We start from the raw sequence: 19,610 nt of genomic DNA on the forward strand, positions 1-19,610 counted from the left end.
TTGGCAGATATTCCTGCAGTTCCTTTAATATTGCTGCAGGCCTCTTGGCAGCCTCCCTGACTATTTTTCTTCTCGTCTTTTCATCAATTTTGGAGGGACGTCCAGTTCTTGGTAATGTCACTGTTGTGCCATATTTTCTCCACTTGATGATGACTGTCTTCACTGTGTTCCATGGTATATCTAATGCCTTGGAAATTGTTTTGTACCTTTCTCCTGACTGATACCTTTTAACCACTTGAGACCCACGCTATAGCCGGTTGACGGCTACAGCGCGGATCTCCTTTTCCAGGACTACGTCTATTGACGTAGTCCCGTGCACGAGCGGCCTGCGCTCCCCCTGAGGGGGCGCGCTCTGTGATCAGCGAGTCTATGAGACTTGCCTGATCACCGATCCGTGCAAAGGGTCGATCCCGACCCCTTATCACGTGATCAGCTGTCAGCCAATGACAGCTGATCATGTGATATAACAGAGCCGGTAATCGGCTATTATTCCTCCTCGCGCTGACAGCGCGAGGAAAAAAAGAAAAAGCCGATCACAGGCGGCCGTGATCGGGACATCAGTCCCGATCACGGCCAGCCCTGCCAGTGCCCATCTGCCCCCTGCCAGTGCCCACCTGCCCCCTGCTTTGCCACATTAATAAAAAATGTGTCCCCTCTGTCAGTGCCACCCAGCAGTGCCCACAGTGCCACCCAGCAGTGCCCACAGTGCCACCCAGCAGTGCCCACAGTGCCACCCAGCAGTGCCCACAATCTGCCTCAACAAAGGTGCTGCACCCCAGTGCCACATATCCGTGCCCAGCAGTGCCGCCCATCAGTGCCCAGCAGTGCCACCTATCAGAGCCACCTATCGGTGCCACCTATCAGTGCCCATCAGTCCCATCTATCAGTGGTACCTATCAGTGCCCCTTAGTGCCACCCATCCGTGCCACCCATCCGTGCCATCTTATCTGTGCCCGTCTTTGCCCATCAGTGCCACCTTATCTGTGCCCATCGGTGCCGCCTTATCTGTGCCTATTAGTGCCGCCTTAACTATGCCTATCAGTGCCCACCAGTGCAGCCTATCAGTGCCCACCAATGCAGCCTATCAGTGCCCACCAATGCAGCCTATCAGTGCCCACCAGTGCAGCCTATCAGTGCCGCCTCATCAGCGCACTTCAATGAAGGAGAAAAATGACCTGTTTGCAAAATTTTATAACAAACTATTAAACATGATTTTTTTTTTTTTGCATCTTTTTTTGTTTGTTTAGCAAAAAATAAAACTCCCAGCTGTAATTAAATACCACCAAAAGAAAGCTCTATTTGTGGGGAAAAAATGATAAAAATTTCATTTGGGTACAGTGTTGTATGCCCACGCAATTGTCATTCAAAGTGCATCAGCGCTGAAAGCTGAAAATTGGTCTGGGACTGAGGGGGGTTTAAGTGCCCAGTAAGCAAGTGGTTAACAATGAGATCCCTCTGATGCTTTGGAAGCCCTCTGCGGACCTTGACTTTTGCAGAAGGATGAGACCAAGAAAGTGTCAGGAAAGACCTACTAGAACAGCCGAACTTTATTCGGGGTTCATCAGAGGCACCTTAACAACTACAGCCCCCGAAGATTTTACCCCTTTAATGACCAGAGCATTTTCTGCGATTCGGCACTGTGTCATTTATTGCTTAATTCTGAACACAGCTACATCCCCAGTTATAAAATAATAATATTATTTTAGTTTTTTAGTTTTACCCCCCTCCCCCTTAAAAGATTTCAGGTTGTTGTTTCAACTGAGTTGTACAGTTTATAGGTCACAATAAAGGTGTAAAAAGTTGTTAAATGATTTATCTTTGTCTTAGTTTTTTTACATTTTAACAGGGGTGTGTAGACTTTTTATATCTACTGTATCTTCTTCTACTAAACTGTGTTGGGGCTGACTTTTCTTGTGGAACAACCCATTCAGACCAGGCACAGAATCCCAATTCTTATGATGGATACTGCCACCCAATCTCTGCTGGTATGCATCCCATCCAATAGCAGAGGAGTATGTGAACACTAGAAATATGTAAACCATTTTTTAACCTTTGTAAAAATGACGCTGTGGCACCCACTGTTTTATTTTTTAATATCAGTCACATTCAGATTTCACATGCCTGATAAAGGAGCCCTGTGTGGCTCCCAAATTTTGCTAAATATTTATCATGTGACCACGGAATAAAGGTTTGGGCCCTTTTGAGGAATCAGATTTGAATTAGTTTGGTGGCCATGGGAAACCTTTTATTACTGATTTTTTCTTTTTATAATAGTTTTTTTTTTCGTGAGAGGAATAAAGGATTCTGTAGAGGTTGCATTTGTGATTAACTTTCTGGCATCACAGTCAGGGGTTCTTAGATCACAACATTTATGACTAAAGTCGCAGTCTGGCTACAGCTAATATACGTGAACTGAAATCTGATTTTCTACTAGGACTTCATTGAGCTTCATCAATGCCCTCTGCCATTTTTTAAAGTAAACATTTCTATTCCTCAGGCATGTGAACTTCAGAATGCATTCCATTGGCTCCATCTCTAACCAGTTCTCTTTTGCCACTAATGTATGCAGAAAGATATATGACTGTCACAGGAAGGGCAGAGGTTTCCCTCACTTTTGGGCTGTTGAGCAGGTGGATTGCTGGTTTGTGTCCGCTAAGCAGAGCGGACTCAGATACATCCCACTCTCCTCTATGGGAGGTCAATGTAAACGGACTGCCAGTCCATTTACACCCCAGATCCGTTGTCATCAGGACACCCTGGCCTTGTCACTTGACACCCGCTGCTCCATAGAGGAGACTGGAGAGTCTGCTCGTGTGAAAGGGCCCTTAGTGGTGCATATCAGTGTAGTGGAATGCCCATTTTATCACCATTCTCAGATGCAGGCATGGGTCCTTTTAACTCCTTTTCCTACAACTCCCTGAATTCCTGGACATACACAGGTATGATAGGATTCTTTGCTTCCCTTGCTCAACAGATCTGAGTGCCCATGTCTGATGAAGAAGAGGTAGCTTAGCAAATGATCTGCAGCCAAGTAAAAGACCATACGCTGCCAGAACTGGCATGTGGACAGGAGCCTAATAGCACGAAGACCAGGCTTGCTACCAGAGTATTTTAATTTCAGTTGGGTGGCTCTTTGGGCCTTGGATAACCCACAGCTGTTTGCCTGTTATCAGAACTACCCTGGACTTCTTATATGCTATACTATGCAGCCATATCTTACACTGATTGAGTAATTGCTATGGAGAATCCATATGTGTGCAGCTTTCATAATCTGTTTGGTGTTATTCTGCATTGTATGCATGCTCTTTGCCATCCCCAACCTGTTTTGAATTATTGCTTCCAACTTTGCACCTGTTTAGTAAGCTGCAAGTTATAGTTATGTGTCTGATCATTCAGCCATATCGTTATTCTTAAATAACTTGTTTATCACAAATGCCTGGTAGTGATTTATGTGCACACCTCCCAAAATCCCAGATTCCACGGCACCATTCCAGGATTTCCAGCATTCAAGTCCTGGTGTACCAAAGATCCAGGCTGTATCCCAGAGCCCAGTGCCGGAACACTTGTTCTAGTACTGGGCTCAATTTCTAGATCATAGGGATCTGGAAAAGATTGTCCCCTCCAGGTTACTGAGGGAGATTTCCATTGTGCATTGAGAGTGCCTGTACAGCACCACTACCTAGCAAAGGGCTGTACATTGGCACTCCTATGTATAAACAATGCGCAAAGGGGGCAGTGAACAGCAATGATATAGGGCAATGACTGCTGGATTTTTTCATTGTACATTTACTGCTGCAGGCAGCTTTTGAACAGAAGCTTCTGCAGACTGAGAACCCCTTCCAGGTCCAAAAATGGTGTTGGGCAGTGGAACTGTGTTTCCCTTTAAGATTTAACAATCTCCCTGCTTTTGGGTCATTTCTTGGAATAGACCCTTCATCTAGCCTATAAAGGCTTGGGAAACCTGTGTTACATCAGAGGGGGGGGGGGGGGGGGGGCACCCGCACGTCACTGGAGAAGCCCGAGTTTCCCCTTATATCAGAGGGGGACGGGGTCACGTGACGGGTGGCCCAGTCCACAGCTAAGAGACCTGTCAGGCTGCTGGGATTCCCGCAGTGTCTCCGGTAGAGACAGGATGCGCTGCGCTGGTCATCGTTGGACCCTGGATCTAGAGAGGAGAGATCATCCATCGCTGGACCCAGGAGAAGAGATCACCCACTGCAGGATACCAAGAGTGGATTACCACCGCTGGAATCTTTTTTTTTTTTTTTTAATATAGGACTTATCCCAATGGTGTTTTTACACTTTCTTTGTGAAATGGTAGGGGTACAATGTACTCGTTACCATTTCAAACAGGGGGGGTGGAATCTGGGTGTCCCCTTGTTAAAGGGGGCTTCCAGATTCAGATAAGCCCCCTGCCCACAGACCCCCACAACCACCAGTCAAGGGTTGTGGGGATGAGGCCCTTGTCCCCCCAAAGCATCTTCCCCATGTTGAAGGCATGTGGCCTGGTATGGTTCAGGAGGGGGGCGCCCTCTTGTCACCCCCACTTTTCCTGCGGCCTGCCAGGTTGCGTGCTTGGATAAAGGGTCTGGTATGGATATTTGGGGGGAACCCCACGTCATGTATATAAACATTTTGATGCAGGGTTCTCCTTAATATCTATACCAGACCCGAAGGGCCTGGTAATTGGGGGGACCCCCACGCATTTTTTTTTATTTTTATTTTTTACCAATGACTTTCAATGACTGCTCTCTGTATTACCAGGAGCCGACAATTCATTATAGCGGCGAGTGATTTAAAATGACTTTTTTTCCTTCAGAAATTACACTTTGTGCAGGGACACTTCTAAGCAAGGGAAACAAGCGCTACTTTACAGGCATACTATACACACCCCCTAGGTACGAAATTTAAAGGAACATTTTACTTTTATTTTTTCACTTTAAGCATTATTAAAATCACTGCCCGAAAAAACGTCAGTTTTAAAAAAAAAAATTTGCATTGATACATGTCCCCTGGGGCAGGACCCAGGTCCCCAAACATGATTTTTATGACAATAATTTGCATATAAGCCTTTAAAATTAGTACTTTAGATTAATCTCATAGACTTTTACAGGGTGTTCCGTGGCTTTTCGAATTTTCCGCAGACACCCCAAATTGTTTGCTGTTCGGCGAACGGGCGAACAGGCAATGTTCAAGTCGAACATGAGTTTGACTCAAACTCGAAGCTCATCCCTAGTCACAACTCTGTCTGAATATCAGCAGCAAAGCAACTTCATTATTCTAGTATTCTAAAGAAGAGAATGCGTTGCATTGAAAGATTTAAAAAATCTCGTACTTAATTCCAAGAATGCGTGAACTTTGGTGTGAGGACTTGTGTACACATGATCAGACTTTCAAAGAACAAAGTGAAGTTGGCTGAAAATTTGAGAACCTGCGCTAAAACATTTGTGGGCAGAAATTCCGACAGCAAATGTTCGATGAAGTATAGACACGGTCGGACTTTCTGACAACAAGCTCACGTCGAACATTTCCCATCAGGAAATGTTGTGTACGCTGCATTACAGATTATCTTCTAAGATTGCCCTGTATTTGGCTCCATCCATCTTCCCATAAACTCTGATCAGCTTCCTTGTCCCTGCTGAAGAAAAGCATCCCCACAGCATGTTGCTGCCACCACCCTCTTTCATGGTGGGGATGGTGTGTTCAGGGTGATGTGCAGTGTTAGTTTTCTGCCACACATATCTTTCTTCTTGCCACTCTTCCATCAAGGGCAGATTTGTGGAATGCAGGACTAATAGTTGTCCTGTAGACAGATTCTCCTACCTGAGCTGTGGATCTCTGCAGCTCCTCTAGAGGTACCATAGGATGCTTCTCTGATTAACGGTCTCCTTGCCCGGCCTGTCAGTTTAGATGGCTGGCCATGTCTTGGTAGGTTTGCAGGTGTGCCATACTCTTTCCATTTTCGGGTGATGGATTCAACAGTGCTCTATGAGATGTTCAAAGCTTGGGATATTTTTTTATAACCTAACCCTGCTTTAAATTTCTCCACCACTTTATCCCTGACCTGTCTGGTGTGGTCCTTGGCCTTCATGATGCTGTTTGTTAACTAGGGTTCTCTAACAAACCCCTGAGGGCTTCCCGGAACAGCTGTATTTATACTGAGATTAAATTACATGCAGGTGGACTCTATTTACCAATTAGGTGACTTCTGAAGGCAATTGGTTCAACTAGATTTTAGTTATGGGTATCAGAGTAAAGTGGGCTGAATACAAATGCACGCCACACTTTTCAGATATTTATTTGTAAAAAAAAAATGAAAATCATTTATCATTTTCCTTCCACTTTACAATTATGTGCCACTTTGTGTTGGTCTATCACATAAAATCCACAAAAAAATACAACATGACAAAATGTGGAAAATGTCAAGGGGTGTGAATGCTTTTTCAAGGCAGTGTATGTCTTGTGTGTAGGGAGATTCATATAATTCAGACATTTAAAATAAAAACTGTATATTTGCCTTCTGCGACATAAAATTATTATTACTGTAATTTAGTGTTATTTTAATATATTGCATATGTATGTTAAAATGTTTGTTCCTCCTTTGTACTTCTTTAGAATTTCAGTTCTCTTCTACCTCTGCCACTCATGAACCACAAGCTTTTGGTGTTTTCCTGTGTCTCATACAGCCTTAGCGTCTCTCTGTCTCTTAGACACGTCTGTGACTATTCAAGATAATATTTTGTGTATTTTCCTGCTTTATGTAGCTAACCTGTTTTCTTGTGTGGCCTTACAGTAGATCATATGATTTCAGTATTGAGCCAATATTTACCATGTATAACATCAGTCCATTGAAATACAACTACATTTCCTAAGCAAAATATCTTAAAGAAGCAAAAGCAGACGGGCAACAAAAATTTGTGAGAATTCATTAATATAAAGTATATTTAAATGTCGTGCTGGCTTTTTGTATTTCTGGTGTGTCTTGGTAGACAATGTCAGCTGCTATCCTTTTTGTTTAAGTACACTCCAAAGACATGCAGGTAGGTTAATTGGCTTCTGTCCAAAATTGGCCCTAGTATATGAATGGGGACCTTGGATTGTGGGCTCCTTGAGGGTAGGGACCGATATGAGTGTGCAATGTACAGAGATAGGGACAATTGTAGAAACTCACTCAGGTTGAACTGAATGGACTGGTGTCTTTATTCAACCTTACTAACTATGTAACTATGTAACCTGTCACCTGTGATATAATATATGAAATACCCATAGTAATAAAATGCACAAACCCAGCCTATGAGCACCTGCAAACACTGCTTGTTTTGCGAAATCTTATGCCGCGTACACACGAGCGGACTGTATGGCGTACTTAGTCCGTCATACAATCCGACGGACAGTCCGTCATACTTTCAACTGAACGGACTTGACCACACACGGATACCCAAACAGTCCGTCGAAAGCTTGCGCGATGACGTGTACAGCACGTACGACAGGACTAGAAATAGGAAGTCCAATACACAGCAAAGCACCCTTCCGCCGTGTAAATCCTTTCTGGGCATGCGCCATTCTTAGTCCGTCGATCTAGCCTACTGACGAGCGGATTGTCCGCTGAAACCAAAGTACGATGGACAGAATTTGGAAAAATCCGAAATACTTAGTACGCCAGACTGCGCGCTGAAAAAGTCAGCTGAAGCCCACACACGAGCGGACTGTCCGCTGAAATGTGTTTCGACGGACTAAGTACGCCATACAGTCCGCCCGTGTGTATGCGGCATTAGGAGAAACAGTGATTGGAGAGGCCTGAAACTTGCTATTGTTTTCCCACTGATAAGCTGGCATCAGAGGTGTCCACTTGTTCAAATATGAACATTCAGGCCGGGATCCTCTGCAAATTAGATGCAGCATTTCCCGCATCCAATTCGCATAGCAGGAAAATGTGACCGGTTCAAATATCTGTTGTGGCTGTGGAGTGCACTGCACAGAAACGCTGTGCGTCTTTGGCTCCGTTTCAGGGCTGAATTCAGGCATAGATTTGGCCCTGATTCATCCCTGAAATGGGGAACAGGGACGCACAGCAGCCGGTTCCAGTGTAAACCCGGCCTAAAGCGGTATTAAACCCCAAAAAAAATCTTCATATATTGCAGCTTATCAATCTTCACCTGTGGTCTCTGGAGTGATTTTATTTTTTAGGCCTCTTCCCTCTGTTTTCACCTGGTAATCTGGTCAGTAACACACCTCCTGTACTAGAGTGCCCCCAGTCTGAATGAAGGCGTACAGGGGCATCTTTGAACAGCAGCATTGTCAGTCTGTGGGGGAGGGGAGTGTTAGATGGACTAGCAGAATTAGATACAGTAACAATTTGAATCTAAACTCAAGCTAAAACTGTTTAAACAGTTACAGCAACATTTTTTTTTCTTTTGGGATAAAGGTTTTCAATAAATAAAAGCTGATCATTGTATGTACCCCTGTCAGTGTTAAATGGTTTGTCTAAACCCTCTAACTGCTATCTCTGCGGGACAGCTTATTCTGTTGAAAAACAACAGGCTTAATGGCTAGATCACCAAGTGAAAATAAAAAAAAGAAGCCTAAAAAAAGAAAACTCATGCAGCCATCACATCTAAGAATTGGTAAGCTGCAATATAATAAATGTTTGCTTTTGGGTTTAATACCAATTTAAGGCAACTCAGATCATGTCATGTTCGAAACAGGGCTTAAAAACATATAAGATGCCCAAAATGTACTGACGTCTTTGCTATACTAATTTTCCCTTCATCACCCCAAACTGTCCATTTGGCTGTAACCAGTACTGCAAGAATGTGATTCACTCCCTTTCTTTCAATGCAATTCTGGGTGCCTGATCTACAAACTACCAAGCACCAGTATTGTTGAAGTCGGATGGGAAAGAGGTCTTTAAAGAGGAAGTAAACCCTGATGGGTTTTACTTCCTCTTTTGCTCCCCGCAAGGCCTACAAATGAAAAGCATAATGGGCTAGTATGCATCACATACTAGCCCATTATACAACACTTACCTGCAAACGAAGCCTGCGCTGTCCCCTGAGCAGGTCGCGTCCATCTTCGCCCTTCTTCCTTCCGGTGACACGGACTCTGGCTCTGTGACTGGCTGGAGTCGCGTGACGTCACTTATGTGCCATCAATCATGGCACACTTTGGGGGAAGAAACTGCTTGGTGGTCCGTCTCATCACAACGCATGTGCCAATGACGACATCGGCACACTACAAGTGAAATATCTCCTAAACTACGCACGTTTAGGAGATATTTCCACTGCCTATAGGTAAGCCTTATTCTAGGCTTACCTGTAGGTAAAAGTCAACAAAAAGGGTTTACAACCACTTTAAGTCCAATGTAAGCTCTGACCAAGATGACTTAAAACTTGCAAACGTACCTAGTGAGACGTTAAGTGAACTTTTTACTTTGGAAGCCCTTACCCCCTTCAATCTAATCAACTAATTAATAGAAAAAACATGTAATGTCCCAAATACTTATTTAAATCTATGTCATGTGACACAATAAAGTCAGAGTGTTGTTGTTTTGGACCGCAAAATGGGAAGGTCCTTCTTGAAGTGTTCACATCTCTGCCTAGGACACTGTGATATTTTCAATTGGTTGTCTAGCGTAGACACGTGCGATTTGTTACAAATCGAAATCGACAAAATTTGCATGATTTTGAGATTCGGAGGTATTCAGATGTATAATCACAATAGTAATGAATTTTAACAAATACAAAATAAATTTTACCAAAAACAATGAATTCATTCACATTAATTTGTTTTTTCAGGTTACATGATACGATAGTTTGGGCTTTTTGTTAATATTTCACGCATCCAAAATAATGTAATGACACAACGAATGATCCGAATTGATACAGATCCATTTGCTTTTATTCATATCCATAGGACTAGTGGCCGAAAAAGGGTTAAAACCGCCCACAAAGTGCCACTGCAGTGGCACTTTGCAGGCAGGTTTTGAGCGCTGCCCCATTGTTTTCAATGGGAAGGGGCGCTTCAGGAGCGTTAAATACACCGCTCATACATCGCTCCAAAGATGCAGCTCGCAGGACTATTTTGACCGTTCTGCAAGCGCACAGCTCCAGTGTGAAAGCCCTCAGGGCTTTCACATTGGAGTGCACTGAGTAGCTCTTTCAGGAAGCTTTGCAGGCACTATTTTTAGCACTTAAGCGCCTACAAAATGCCTCAGTGTGAAAGGGGCCTTAAGGTGAAAAAACTTCTGTCAGATACCGGCCCCCCAGCCCCCCATTTTACTTACATGAGCCCCTTCATTCCCTTGGTGGAGACATGCTCTCACTCTCTGCACGGGGTCCTGGCTCTTGATTGGATACATTGATGTATGTCAGTGTTAACTTATTTCAAGCATCCAAAATAATGTAATGACACAACGAATGATCCGAATTGATACAGATCCATTTGCTTTTATTCCAGTGAGCATAGCTTGAATATTCCAATAAGATACTTTTTGTATTGGGCTTGAACTTGAGAGACCATTCATTTAATTCGTATGTGCATGGCTCAACAAAGTCAGTTGTAAATAAGGAAATTAATTCAATTTAATAACATAATGAATATGTGTTCATTCGGATTCATTCATTATATTCAGATGAGAGTAGCGTGGTAGTCTGACTGTTGGATAATCAGCCGATTCTTTTTGCATTAACATTTTTCATTACTAAAAAAAATTCCCTACATATAACATGGAAAAAAGTGAAATACAATGATTCCTACTTATTGTGTTTGGGTTGAATGGAGGTTTATTCATCAGAATCTCTGAATCATAACACAAAATTAATTTTGTTCTATTCGTTACTTTCGTATGCATGCAACTCAAGTCGATATAGTCCAATCAGCTCATTCTATTTCTTTTCAGACTAGTAGGGATATAGCCAATCTTCTAAAATAACAAAAGAAAAACCCTCCTCAATGCGTTAGGCTACTTTCACACTGGGGCACTCAGCGTGCTGGCAGTAAAGCAGCGCTATATTATTTAGCGGCACTGATCAGCCACTAGCAGGGCAGTTTTAACTCCCGGTAGCAGCCGAAAAAGGGTTAAAACCACCCGCAGACAGGTTTGGAGCACTGCCCCATTGTTTTCAATGGGAACGGGCGCTTTAGGAGCAGTAAATACACCTCTCCTACAGAGCTCCAAAGATGCAGCTTGCAGGACTTTTTTGACCGTCCTGCAAGCGCACCGCTCCAGCGTGAAAGCCCTCAGGGCTTTCACATTGGAGTGCACTGAACAGTTTTTTCAGGGAGCTTTGCAGGCGCTATTTTTAGCACTTTAGTGCCTGCAAAGCGCCTCAGTGTGAAAGGGGCCTTAAGGTGAAAAAACTTCTGTCGGTGACCGCCCCCCCCAGCCCCCCATTTTACTTACGTGGGCCCCTTCATTCCCATGGCGGAGACATGCTCTCACTCTTTGCACTGGGTCCTGGCTCTTGATTGGATACATCGATAGCAGTGCAGCCATTGGGTTCCGCTGCTGTTAATCAAATCCAATTATGCAGGCGCCGTGGGTGGGGCTAAGTCCGGCATTCATGTCTATGGACGCAAATGCTGGACTTAGGAGCGCACCGCACAGTATTCCCCTGGGAAAGCGCTTCTCTTAGGGGTTTATCTGATGCAAGGAGGAGCCGTGAGAGCCACCGATGGACCCCAGAAGAGGATCAGGGCCACTCTGTGCAAAACGAACTGCACAGTGGCGATAAGTATGACATGTTTGTTATAAAAAAACAAAAACAATAAAACAAAGGCTTACATTCACTTTAAAGATAAAGAAAGAGTCATATATATTATTTTTTACTATTTTTAGAAGCTACATTATTATGGTTGTGCTGCTGGATTCTCCATAGCAATAAATAGCTGCATATCCTTACATTGCAATGTTAACTCAGTAATAAACACAAAACCAAAAATGGAATATATTGCAGCTTACCAATCATTAGATCAACTTCATCAGTTTTAATTTTTTAGGCTGGGTTCACATATGTGCAGCTTTCAGCCCGGGGTCCGGTGTGTTTCTGTTCATCAGTTCAGGTACAATTCAAGTGCAAATTTTTGCCTGAATTCACACCTGAACCGAACCCAAAAATGCACATGTCCCTTTTGAAAACCACGCCGCAGCCACTTCAGACATGTGTGAACCGGCGCCATTGAGAGCTGGTCACACTCACATGTCATGTGAATTGGATGCAGTGAAAACTGCATCCAATTCACACATATGTGAACCCAGCCTTAGGCTTTTTTTTCTCTGTTTTCACCAGGTGATCTTTCCAGTAAACACACCTCCTGTATTAGCCCCCACTCTGGATGAATGAATTGAATTGGACAGCAGCATTGTTAGTCTGTGGAGAAAGAAGTGTTAGATGTACTACCCCTTTTAAATACACTAACAAATCAGACCCTTATCCGAGCACGCAGCCCAGCAGGTCGGGAAAGGGGGTGGGGACGAGCGAGCCCCCCCCCCCCCCTCCTGAGCCGTACCAGGCTGTGTGCCCTCAACATGGACGCACCTTATCCCCATGTTGATGAGGACAAGGGCCTCTTCCCGACAACCCTGGCCGTTGGTTGTCGGGGTCTGCGGGCGGGGGGCTTATCGGAATCCGGGTTCCCCCTTTAATGGGGCCCACAAATCCTGGCCCCCCACTCTATGTGAATGTACCCCTACCCATTCACCTGAGGGAAAAAGTGTTAATAAAAAAACACACTACACAGGTTTTTAAAGTAGTTTATTAGGCAGCTCCGGGAGTCTTCTTCTGACTTCAGGGTTTCCTTCTGACTTCTCCGCCATCTTCTGCTCTTTTGCCGCTCTTTTGCTAGAGAAGGAGCCTGGCTTTCTCCTTCGTCATCGCCGTCCGGGGTCTTCTTCTGACTTTGGGGGTCTTCTTCCCACTTTGGGGTCTTCTTCCGACTTTGGGGGTCTTTTTCTGACTTCTCCGCGCTTTCTGGTTCTTCTCGCTGGGCTCCTCCGCTATCTTCTGCTCTTTTGCCGCTCTTTTGCTAGAGGAGGAGCCCGGCTTTCTCCTTTGTCGTCGCCATATTCTTCTTCTTCCTTTCTTCCGATGTTGACACAACGCTCTCTCCCGCTGTAATGCCGTGGACACGTGCGTGGCGAATTATATAGACATAAGGGGTCTGGGTGATCACTGGGTGATGTCACATGGTCACCCCACCCCTTATGACATCACAGACCCGGGGCATGCCGGGCATATATAGGCACATATAGGCATAAGTCCCCCTTATGCCTATATAAGTTGCCGCGCACCATGTCCACAGCATTACAGCAGAAGAAAAGAAGAAGGAAGAAGACAGCGATGACGAAGGAGAAAGTTGGGCTCCTCTGCTAGCAAAAGAGTGGCAAAAGAGCAGAAGATAGCGGAGGAGCCTGGTTGAGAAGAACTGGAAATCGCTGAGAAGACGGAAGAAGACCCCCGAAGTTGGAAGAAGACCCCCTGAAGTTGGAAGAAGACCCCTGGACGGCGACGACGAAGGAGAAAGCGGGGCTCCTTCACTAGAAAAAGAGCGGCAAAAGAGCAGAAGATAGCAGAGGAGTCTGGTGAGAAGAACCGGAAAGCACAGAGAAGTCAGTAGAGACCCCTGAAGTCGAAAGAAGACCCCCAGAGCTGCTTAATAATCTACTTTAAAAACCTGTGTAGTGTGTTTTTTTATTGACACTTTTTCCCTCAGGTGAATGGGTAGGGGTACAATGTACCCCATACTCATTCACATAGGTTGGGGGGCCGAGATCTGGGGGCTCTCTCATTAAAGGGGGCTCCCAGATTCTGATAAGCCCCCTGCCTGCAGACCCCGACAACCAATGGCCAGGGTTGTTGGGAAGAGGCCATTGTCCCTCATCAGCATGGGGACAAGGTGCTTTAGGGTGGGGGGCCGCAGGGTGCCCCCCTTTCCCAAAGCACCCACCCCCCATGTTGAGGGAATGCGGCCTGGTACGGTTCAAGAGGGGGGGGGGCGCTTGCTCATCCCCACCCCCTTTCCTGACCGGCCGGGCTGCGTGCTCAGATAAGGGTCTGGTATGGACTTTGGGGGGACCCCATGCCGTTTTTCGGCGTAAGGGTTACCCTTAAAACCCATACCAGGCGATGGGGCTCGCAAGGTGTCAGTCTCGCTGATGGAGGCGGCGAGATTGACTTCCTTCTCTAGTCCCGTCGTACCTGAAGTCACGTTCAAAATGATCGGACTTTAGTTCGTGTGTCGCCAAGTTCGTTCATTTGGAAAGTCCGGCAGACCAGCATACAGACGAGTGGATTGTCCGCTTGAAAGCCGAGTCTGGCGAACAATTTTGAGTCAAGTCTTCTTTCAAATTCCGCCAGACTTTTGGGAAGAAAAAGTCCGCTGGAGCCCACACACGATCAAATTGCCGGATAGTCCGATCGTGTGTACGGGGCATTAGAAACACCTCCCTTAACCCCTTGATCACACCCTAATGTTAACCCCTTCCTTGCCAGTGACATTTATACAGTAATCAGTGGCTGTTTTTTAGCTCTGATCACTGTAGGAATGTCAATGATGTCAAAAGTGTCTAATCTGTCCGATGCAATGTCACAGTCCCGCTAAAAAACCTCTGATCACCACCATTATTAGTAAAAAATAAATAAAAAATTCCATAGTCCCTACCAGCCGGAGGACTTCTTTCACTTCTTTCTTTTTTGGGCTTGCCCTGCAATTGTACATTATTGGAAAGAAGTACTCGCTAAGATCACTAAGATTAGTAATCCCTGTAATGTAGCACTAACCCCCGAAGGAGCTGCTGGTTTTGATTGGGCCAGCACTCTACCTAGAAACCCCACTGACTTGACGCAATCCCCTTGGCACAGCTGTGGTGCAATGTAATACAGTACAATATACAACAATGCAAAGTACCTGTATTGTACCCTCAGGATCCACTGGCTCCACCTGGTGAGAAAAAACAGTATGCCACACAACTGGATACTTAACCAGAAATATTGTTTACTGTAAAATATTTCAATAGGTGGCTACAGTAATTGTACTGCCATCCCAACGTAGGATGTCAGTACAATATAAAGCAACAGACAAATACAATATGAAAGATACATATATATTTCTATGTATCTAAATCTGGGAGCTCCCGTTACTTTAAAGTTATACATGAGGCCTCACTTAAAGTACTCTCTTCCGTATCTTCTTTCTTCGCTAGCTAGAGATATTTATAATCCAAAAGGTAGGTAAGAGTTAGCTTAAGGTACTCCAGGTATAACTCCAAGAACGTATACACAACGCTTGGGCACTAAAGTGAAGTAGGCCTAAAGCCTGCTCAATGTCAGTTGCTCTGTTAAGCCTCCGTGGAACAACAGGTTCCAGCGAGGCCTGTAAGTGAGTCTAATTTTGTGCAGCAAATTAACAAACGGTGGGCCGTAACCCGCTCACCAACTGGATCGGAGTTCTGGGTGATGACTTTGATCCGGCAACTGTAGCTTTGTTCTGTATCAGCTGGGCAGATGCTCTGTATCACTCCGCTGACTGAGTCTAGTCCTCCGATACTCCGATAAGCATCTCTGGGCCTCGTCAATCTGATAACCAGCTCTCAGGCTCCGTCAAATCACCTTGCAAACAAGCAGGTTTGCAATGCGTGGTGACTGTCTGCAGCGGTCTCCCGGAAACCTCCTCACAGATCTGCTCAGGCAGGCAGCGTGGTCCCAAGCGACCAAAAATGGCCACTGCTGTCCCTTATATCCCCTACCCAGCATGCACTGCATAAGAGAGTGTTCATGGGTAGGTCACACACGAACTCCTGGGTAACGAGGTCAACCTTCAGAATCCAAACAGTCACTTCCTGTACAAGTCTTTAGGTTGTTCTGAGGTAAATGATAAAACAGGTGTGTTACCCATATTCGGCCACTAGATGGCTCTAGTACGGAACCACAGTAATGTCGACATACATCATAAGGAAACCACATAAGGAAAGCAAATCTTTAAGGCCCCTTTCACACGGGCGGATAGAATGGTGCTTTTAGCTGCGGATTTTCTTCATTTCTACCGCAGCTAAAAGCACACAATGCTTTCCTATGGCCCCATTCACACACAGCGTTTAGCGGCGATTTCGTTACATGCGGTTCGGTGCGAATAGAAAAAATAGAATTGTATGCGTCCAGGTGCGATGTAGCGCAGCTATAAGCACATAACCGCAGGTAATCGCAGTCTTTTGTGTCAATTGCGGCCAGCAGCGTGAAAGAAGAAAAAAAAAACCCGGAAGCACATCCTATACAGCAGGTGTACCTGGGAAATGACACAGGAAGTTGAGAGGGATGAAAGGGGAGAAGACAGCATGGCGGCAAGAGACATCTCACACGAGGCCATCATCGCACTGGTGCAAGCCCGACCAGAGTTATGGGACTCAGAATGCCCAGGATATGCAGACCGAGTGCTGAAGAGAGCAAAGTGGGAGGAAGTCTACAAATATGTCTCACCGAACTGGGACGAGATGTCTGCAACTGAACAGGATAACCGAGGTGAGTGCAAGGTTTGTTGTGTCTATGCAGCAGGGTACACATGCATCCTAGTAAAGATTTTACCCCCTAATGACCAGGCCATTGTATGTTTTTTATATATTGCAGGAAAGGAGGTTTACACACGTTGGAGGTCCCTGCGCGACCGTTACAAAAAAGAAGTCAACGAAGAGAAGGCTGCGGAGAGAAGCGGAGCACCCTCAACTCGTCGCAGGCCTAACCCCCATGCAGAGGCTTTGTCTTTTTTGAGGCGCACCACTGAGATGCGCACGTAAGTATATCCATTTATTTTACTTAGTGATTTGTGACCAGTAAAGCCATATTCATGTTCACTTTTTTGTTAAACGTGTAATCTTTATTGTTACCTAGAACTGTGTCAAGTGTCCCTGTGAGAGCAAGCGCAAGGCGCGAAAGTTCGTCGCCATCACCATCAGGAGACGCTGACACCAGTCAAGAAACCACAGACAGTGTCATCCCAAGAATATCATCCATCCACTCAAGAACCTGCGGTATGTATTTTAAAAATGTCACAATTTCTGTCCACAAAAGACGTATTACTTACATTTTGAAAAGGCAGCTGGTGTTGGCACAAATGTTGGAGAAACAACAACGACTTGTTTTTTGGGCAAGGTGTGACTTGTTCTTCTGGCTTTGGAGGTCTTCAGTGGGATCAGGTTTTTGCAACAAAACAAGTACCTGTGTGTGATCTATTCTAAACAGGTGCTGCAATATTTGTACAAGCCATCATATGCTGTTCACTAAAGTGTGACCTCAGTATCAGATGCATAATCTATATATTATAATATTGCAGGCAAATCCAGATAGAAGAGTCCGGTCTACTTCTACCACCCGTCGAACACGTACTCAACAAGAGACACCTTTTGAAGAATATTTCAACCGTATCATTGAAGAAATGAGAAACCAATCACAAAACCAGGCAAAAGATGATGAATTCCTCAACATCTCAGACCCAGATGTTATGTTTTTAAGAATGTTGCTTTGTGTAATCAGGGAGATTCCTGCAGATAAGCGCACTGAGGTCAGGGGTGATATACATGCCTATTTAACGTATATTGTGTCCGCTTGCAAAGAGCAACGCCCATATCCTAAATTTCAGCCATGGGCTATGGGTTTTAATTCACCTAGTGGCTCTTTCAGTAGACCAATGCCCAGTCAGCAGTGCCATGACACAACATCTGCCATTAACCCTTATGTAGGACCCCCACCACTGTATACATCTTACCCGTCTAATCCTGGTTACAAAAGGATGCATGAGCAGCCACACCCAGTGTCTTCACCCTCATCTTCCCATTCAGGATCACCCATAGATGTTGGCAGTGAACCAAGCCATTCTTCCCTGCGTAACCCTAATTATTCAATATATGAAAACTTATAGTATTCCTATGGCAGTGATATGACGGTTGTATTTTTCTTGTTGTGTAATGTTACTTAATGTTTTACCTACACTACTTAATGTTTTACCTACACGAACTAATGTTTACAACAAACCCCAGATTCCTCCATGTACACTGAACTGTACGCACAGAAGAATCTCCCACTGTCCCAAGCTTATACATGTTGCTACTTGGCCCCACTTGCTCTCACAATACCTGAACTTTCTGATTGGGTGCTAGCATTGTTTAGGTTGAGAGACTTGGCCCAGTGGGAGATTACCCCATCTACACAGTGGAGTGTACATGGCGACATCTTTTGCACTTTCTCCATCTAGCCAAATATTTCAGAACTGTTTACCGCACTTAGTGCCCATCTTTGGCCCCTTTCACACGGGGCGGATCAGTAATGATCTGCCCCGTGATGATCCGCTCGCTCAGCGGGATTGCTCCGTTGTCCCCGCTGAGCCGGCTGCGGACAGGGCGGTCTCCGCACACTGTGCAGGGACCGCCCTGTCAGCTCTCCACTCTCCTCTATGGTGATCGGATGAGCACGGACCGTCTGTCCGTGTCCATCCGATCGGCTCTGCAGACGGATAGAATAGGTTTTTACTCCGTCTGCAGAATCGGACTGTTGCGGAGGCGGGCGATATCGGGTGCCACCGCAATTGTCCGATTCTGTAGACGGAGGGAAATCCAATTTTTCTAGCCGTCTGCAGAGCGGATTGGATGAACACGGACAGATGGTACATGCTCTTCCGATCCCCATAGAAGAGAACAGAGAGCTCACAGGGCACAGTGTGCCGGGACAGCCCTGTCTGCCACCGGCTCAGTGGGGACAATGGACAATGGAACAATCCCTGCCGACCAAGCGGATCTTCACGGGACGGATCATTACTGATCTGCCCTGTGTGAAAGGGGCCTTACAGCACTTCAGGAATACTGTAACCTTTTTTTTTTTTAGGGGGGTAGTGGGGGATATTTTGTGGACTCGTTATCTGTTGCACTTGAAATTCAATACTTTAAACTAAAAGGAGATTTTATATATATATATATCTATATATCTATATATATATATATATATCTATATATATATATATATATATATATATATATATACATATATATATATATATATATATATATTCCAAAGGAATTAAAAAACATTTTTCTATACTTGCAAACATTCAATGTTTTTGTAAGGTTTTTCTATTTTTTTTATACACCCTGTGCAGTGCAGGAATACTGTAACCTTTTTTTTTTTGGGGGGGTAGTGGGGGATATTTTGTGGACTCGTTATCTGTTGCACTTGAAATTCAATACTTTAAACTAAAAGGAGATTTTATATATATATATATATATATATATATATATATATATATATATATATATATATTCCAAAGGAATTAAAAAACATTTTTCTATACTTGCAAGCATTCAATGTTTTTGTAAGGTTTTTCTATTTTTTTTATACACCCTGTGCAGTGCAGGAATACTGTAACCTTTTTTTTTTAGGGGGGTAGTGGGGGATATTTTGTGGACTCGTTATCTGTTGCACTTGAAATTCAATACTTGAAACTAAAAGGAGATTTTATATATATATATATATATATTCCAAAGGAATTAAAAAACATTTTTCTATACTTGCAAGCATTCAATGTTTTTGTAATGTTTTTAAATTTTTTAGATACACCCTGTGCATTGCAAAAGA

The 19,610-nt window shown here is 44.5% G+C and overlaps 1 protein-coding gene and 1 long non-coding RNA gene across 3 annotated transcripts in view; both read left to right on the forward strand.

Annotated features, from left to right (window-relative positions):
* Positions 1 to 19,610, forward strand: part of SIPA1 (signal-induced proliferation-associated 1) — a 494,221-nt gene that overhangs the window by 126,014 nt on the left and 348,597 nt on the right. The window lies entirely within an intron of this gene.
* Positions 16,468 to 16,985, forward strand: LOC143942057 (uncharacterized). The gene is made up of 3 exons (XR_013264664.1): positions 16,468 to 16,511; positions 16,617 to 16,779; positions 16,878 to 16,985. It is a non-coding gene; the product is annotated as an uncharacterized LOC143942057 (long non-coding RNA).

Source organism: Lithobates pipiens, unplaced genomic scaffold (assembly GCF_037356315.1).
Source record: "Lithobates pipiens isolate NorthernLeopardFrog02 unplaced genomic scaffold, aLitPip1_a1.2 Scaffold_10, whole genome shotgun sequence".
Taxonomy (NCBI): domain Eukaryota; kingdom Metazoa; phylum Chordata; class Amphibia; order Anura; family Ranidae; genus Lithobates; species Lithobates pipiens.